The sequence below is a fragment of the Fukomys damarensis genome, unplaced genomic scaffold, assembly GCF_012274545.1.
Source record: "Fukomys damarensis isolate Sample0158 unplaced genomic scaffold, DMR_v1.0_HiC HiC_scaffold_27, whole genome shotgun sequence".
Lineage (NCBI taxonomy): Eukaryota > Metazoa > Chordata > Mammalia > Rodentia > Bathyergidae > Fukomys > Fukomys damarensis.
In genome coordinates this window covers 12,738,778-12,744,598 of record NW_022900939.1, presented here as the reverse complement: position 1 = coordinate 12,744,598, position 5,821 = coordinate 12,738,778, and the positions used below count along the sequence as shown (strand labels likewise).

The 5,821-nt window shown below is 36.7% G+C and overlaps 1 non-coding gene across 1 annotated transcript; it reads left to right on the top strand.

Moving 5' to 3' along the window:
* Window positions 1-5,120: 5,120 nt before the first annotated feature.
* Window positions 5,121-5,258, top strand: LOC117283575. Its single transcript, XR_004514607.1, has one exon. It is a non-coding gene; the product is annotated as a U4 spliceosomal RNA (small nuclear RNA).
* The last annotated feature ends 563 nt before the right edge of the window (window positions 5,259-5,821 follow it).

Sequence of the window (5,821 nt, the reverse complement as noted above, 5' to 3'; positions counted from 1 at the left end):
TGAGTGCACAAATGAATGGGCTCCCACAGTTTCCATTACAATTTTACACATTTGTCTGAGCTCTCTTAATTGAATGAGATTGACTCCCTTCTAGATGGCTACATCCAGGCTGCTCCCTAAACTGCATACATAATCAAGAGGCAATTGAACTTAACCTCTTCTTATCAAAAATGGACCCTTGGGAGGGTTATTGATAGCCTTTGAGGAAGTTTAAGTAAATGGCTGGTCAATTATCAGGTCTTCCAAAACAAAATGATTACATTAAGCCTGAGAGAAAAGTAATGTTAAATCCAAAGTGAGAGAATCCATCTTATTCTATATTTCCTTCTGCTGTTAGCAAGTCTTCAGAAACTGATTAATCATTAATTATTAATGTCAGTGAGGCTGAGATAGAGTCCATCTCTTTTTATTGAAATATGTCTCCCAGGCATCCTGGGTTTGGGTTTGACTGATAAGTCAATTGCTCTGGTATTTGCATAATCACTTTGGTACTTTGCTGCTGGGCTCTCTTGCAGTGGTGTTGATGGTAGATTATGATATATTTGCACTTGGGATAATCTTGATGGTCCAATCAGTAGCTTTGGCTGAAAGACTATGAATAAATTATATTTAAGCAATAATTTTTCATTTGATTAATGAATATGTCTACTGATATACACATTGGTGAGAAAATAATCTGTCTCTGGTTGGTGAAACTATGAACCAGACAGCCTGGATATAAGATTGAGAGAGTTCTGATGTGGCAAATGCTGAAAGTACTAGACTTCTTGAATAACCTGGGCCATTCATGGGGGTATCTGTTATCATATACGAAAGTTAATGCTATATTTTTTGTCATTTTAGACTGTTTCAGAGTGCAGAATAATTTTATACAGTTCAATGGTGTCAGGAATTCTAAGTGGTAAATAAAAAGGCCAGGTTTTTGTTGGATCACTACAGTTCATACTCTGAAGCAAATAGACATTTCTTAACTTGCTGACATCTGAGGGTCAGTCTAACGCAAAGTAACCAGAAAATTCAATGACTGTTATGAACTGCAAACTAAAGAAGACTTCGTGGGTCCTGCAAATGTCTATTGATGACATTTGTTTTCAAAATGATATAATGCAAATTATAACTGAAATGTTTAATTGAAAAATTGAATTGAAAGATTTAATTTTATTCTATTGTTAGAATGACTATTTCATATGGTATGTCTCCAGAGATTGTTTAGTCGTGATCATTTCACAAATAAGGAAATTTATTTATTTATTTATTTATTTACTGGTACTGGAGATTGAACTTGGGACCTTGCATTTGCAAGGCAGGCGGCAGAACCACTGAGCTAAATCCCTGGTAGGAAATTGAATTTTTAAAAGGTTAATCACCCAACATTATATAAATGACTTTTGCTAGAACCAGGCAAAATCTGACAACTTCAGTTCTCTCTACATCACAACTTTTTGTTGTTTGTTTTTAAATTAACAAATAATATTGACAATAGTTCAGTGATTGAAACAAAATATGGCATATACTAATTGAGTAGTAGTTTATTGAACATTTATCTTCCTTTACAGTGCACAGTTAGACTACATATTTGGCTGCAAAGGATCCAGAAGGTATATTTGAAGTCTTAGCACATGGTAAAGCTGTGTTAAAGATGGTTACATTTTTATCATTTGGTATAATTTGATATAAACTTTTGTTGATAAAAATATATATGTTCAGGTATGAACGTCCTGTATTGAATATTGAAGCTAGGGCCTTTGTACTGACCTATTCCCAGGCCTTTGAAAATATTTTGAAATTCTGAGACAAAATCTCACACAGTCACTAAGTTGCCTAACCTGAACTGAACCTCGAGATCCTCCTCAGTCTCCCAGAGTCTGAGGATGGTTAAAATGGAAAGTTAAAAGAAAATATAAAATTTTTTAAAAAGCCATATATAATTTTCCTTAATCCCTTTCCAACCTCATATTCCTCACAGTGGCAGGATCATTACTTCCATCAGAATAAATATGAGCTATAACTATTTCGTTAAGGCCACATTACAAGACTAATCAACCTTACATAAAATGCAAGAAGCAGTATTATAAATCGGGTTTATTATAGAGCACAAATATTAGACTCTGTACAAGTCTCATCACTTGTGCCCTCCCTTGGAATATGCATAGCCATTTTGCCATCTGTGCTGTCATTATGAGTTTCCGGTCGCATCTCTGCCTCAGACTCTTTCCACTGGGTATTTCCATTTCTTGAAATACATGCACTGATATATCATTAATTTCATTTAGCACATTGCACAAAATTGACCTGCTCAGAGCCTTTCTTGACCATCCAGGAATGCTACATGACATTTACTCATATCTGTATCTACCTGTTTTACTTGGTGTGATAATCAATATTATATTACGTATTTGCTTACATTTTTTATATCATTCTCAATGGAATGTTGTAACTTTTGTAATGCTTTATATTAAAAAAACATCCCATGAAAGGCTCCTGTGTTCAGAGGTCTGGCTTTGGGAAGTTTCTCAGACGTGACGGCTGCTAGTCTTCTCAATGGATTCATTCATTGCTGACTTCAGAGCTGAATATGCTGTGGGGTGGTGCAGCCTGATGGGAAGATGTAATTCACTGAGGGGATAACTGGGAAGCCTGTATTCTTGTTCTGGTTCTTTTCTCTCTTTCTAGATATTCCCTGCTCTTTCTCCTTCCCGGCAACTGTGAGGTGAGCAGCTTTCCCTGGCCATGTTCTTCCTTTATGATATTTCTTCCTTGGAGTTGGCCCACATTAGAATGAGCCTGCTGAAATCAGGAGCCAAAGTAAACCCTTCCCCTATGTTGCATATGGCAGGTTGTCCCAGAAAATGCAGTGATTTTTGCTTTTTTTCTGTTTTGTTTTGTTTTACTCGCATTGCTTAGAGTTGCAGCTGGTATTTAATGAAAACTCAATACTGTGTTTGTCAAAGCAAACACTATGTAAATATACAAGTGAATGATCAATTAGGAAAAGAGTGGATGAATACTTACGCTGTAGGATATTTCATATTGATCCTGAGCATTTTCATACACACATTGTTTTCTCTTTCTCTAAAAACAATATTTTCAACTAATATTTGAGAATTACTATGGAAATTATAAAAAAAGACTTTTAAAACATTGAATGAACAAAATAAAACTCTTCATTTTGGCTTATTCTTTCTTGTCATTTAGTCTTAAGCTTCAATGTCATCTTTACAGGAAGGATTTTCTGAACTGTCTTGTCTGACTTGTATAATCCAGGATTATCACTTCATCCTAAATTATACATATACATTTTGTCTTTCTTCACCTGTTGTTATTTATTTGACCCATTTTCTACTGGTGTGTTTGTTTCTCTTACTCTTTGATTCCTGAAGTCATAAATAGAGTTGTCAGATTCATTGCTTTCTACTCAGTGTACAAAATGCTTAGTGTATAACAGTGTGTACTGAACACTTATTTATGATGTAAGAGCATGACCATGCCCTCAGAAATATACACAGCAATGTAAGGCATGAGAACCCAGAGGGGACTAGGTGGGGTTATGAGTATCACAGTTGAGAATAGGACGAATTAAGTATAACATGGACTTGAGTTTATTCTGAAGACAAGACAAAGAGCATACTATTCAGGAATAAAATGTATTTTGAGAGGAAAAATGTACTAGTTTGGGATTGCAGCTGATTGGCCAAGATCTAGTGGATAGATCCAGAAACAGTGACTCCTAATGCTCCAAAAGTGAAACAAATGTGTTTTGTCACCTACATCTGAAAATTATCATGTGTCTCATTGCTGAGACAGAGTACACAACAACCAATGTTAAAGGAAGAAAGGTTTATTTAGCTCAGAGTGTGTAGAGGTTGCAGTCCATAGTTGGCTAGCTCCAAGGCAGGATGGCATAGGAGACAGGAATCACAGAGGAGAAACAGTTCATGGCAGGTAAGAGACAAAGCAGCAAACAGCAAGTGCCAAGCAGTGATCCACCTGTTCCTTATAGTGTGTCTATAGGTTCTGTGAAGGGTCTTTGAGGGGCTAAGAGTCTCCTACCTCTTTAACCTCAGGTTCATTCCTACAGTCCTGTGAAGAATGAAGAAATGAGGTGAGGCGGGCTCGATGCCAAAAGCCTCAGATGAGAAATGGGAAAGAAGGGCTGGCAGAAAACGAGGAAGTCGGAAATTAAATTAGTACAAAGAAAAAGTTTATTTATAATATCGATAATGCAGGGAAAGCTGCCAGGTAGCATGTTACAAGGCAGGAGGAATTTGACTGAATATCCTATGCATCTTTTGGAAGGGTACTCGCACTTATAGGAGTAAGTGGGTCAATAAAAATAACTATTTCATTGATTGGTATAATGTAGGTCTTTTAGGGTCTCAGCCTTTGTTTCTGTAAAAGTGGTGCTGAAGTGGGCACACTAACTTTTGTTTCTGGATTGAGCAAAAGATCAGAGGGTCTAGAGACACGTGGTAAATGCATGAAAAATTTTCGCAAAAGGCAGTTTCCTGAAGTGCGCAGTGCAAAGAAAGCATGTGATCATTTCTGCAACAATCAGCCACCCAGGTCATGACCTGTGTCCCTACCCACATACCTCTCTAACTTTCCCTGTACATCCAGACTACCTACCCTTAGGGTGGGTAGCACTCACACCCAGGGTGGGGCAATATTAATCCTAGCATCACGCTGTGGATCAATTCTACCACCACACCCTTGACCCCAGCATCACACACTCTAGATTCAGCCACTTCTGAAAAACCTCACTTATGATCCCATGAGGTTTGGGGGACCTCTAGATATAAGCTGTAACACCAAGGTTTCAACCTTGTTTAGGAAATAAATAGTTCATAATGAATAATAGTATCATTTCTCTTTATAAGTTGTATGAGTAGCACAGCCAAGACACTCACCTCTCTGAGACCTAGTTCTTCACATTTACATTGAAAATGATATGATTCTGCATCATTTAGAAAACTTTAGATAGGACTAAATCAACTATATTTATTCTTTCCTATGACAAATAAGGTTTAACTAAGGTAAAGCATTATTCAGGACAAATAAAGGAAAATGAGGACTCCACATGGACTCTACATTTTATATTCTAGTATACGTATATGTATGCAAGCTTTGCACAGTAGCAGTATCATAGCCCATGAGGTTTATCTGAGGCATAATTATTGTTATTTGAAAAATTTTCACATATGTATATATACATAATAAATATGTTTGTGTGTGTGTATGTCTGGTATACATGTGCATATAGAGAGAGGTATGTGTATATATATCAAACAAAAAAATCCAGAGATGCAAGGAAGGATTAGGAGTAGAGTCCAAAGCCAGTCTGCTGGAAGAATCCCCTCTTCCTGGGTGACATCAATATTTTCTCTTTTAAGGTAGCGAGCTAACTCAATGAGCACATTATGAGAATAATCTGCTTTAATCACAGTGTACTGATTTTTTTTTTTTTTTTTTTTTTGTACCGGGGATTGAACTTGGGTCCTTGTGCTTGCAAGGCAGGCCACCAAATCGCTGAGCTAAATCCCCGGCCCCTGATTTCAATTTTAGTGTTACCTAAAAAATACTGTCACAGAAATATCTAGCCTAACATATGACTAAATATTTGGGAACTTCAGTCTATCCATATTAACAGATATGAAATAAACATTCACGGATGTTCATTATGCGAGATGGAGGCAAATGTTGAGGAAATATGTAAATCAGCGAAGGAAAATAGAGAGTGATGGGGTTGACTTCAGTTAATAGAGAGAATCACTGGGGAAGATTTCACTGAAAGGTTAACATTCCATCAATTGCTGGACAAAGG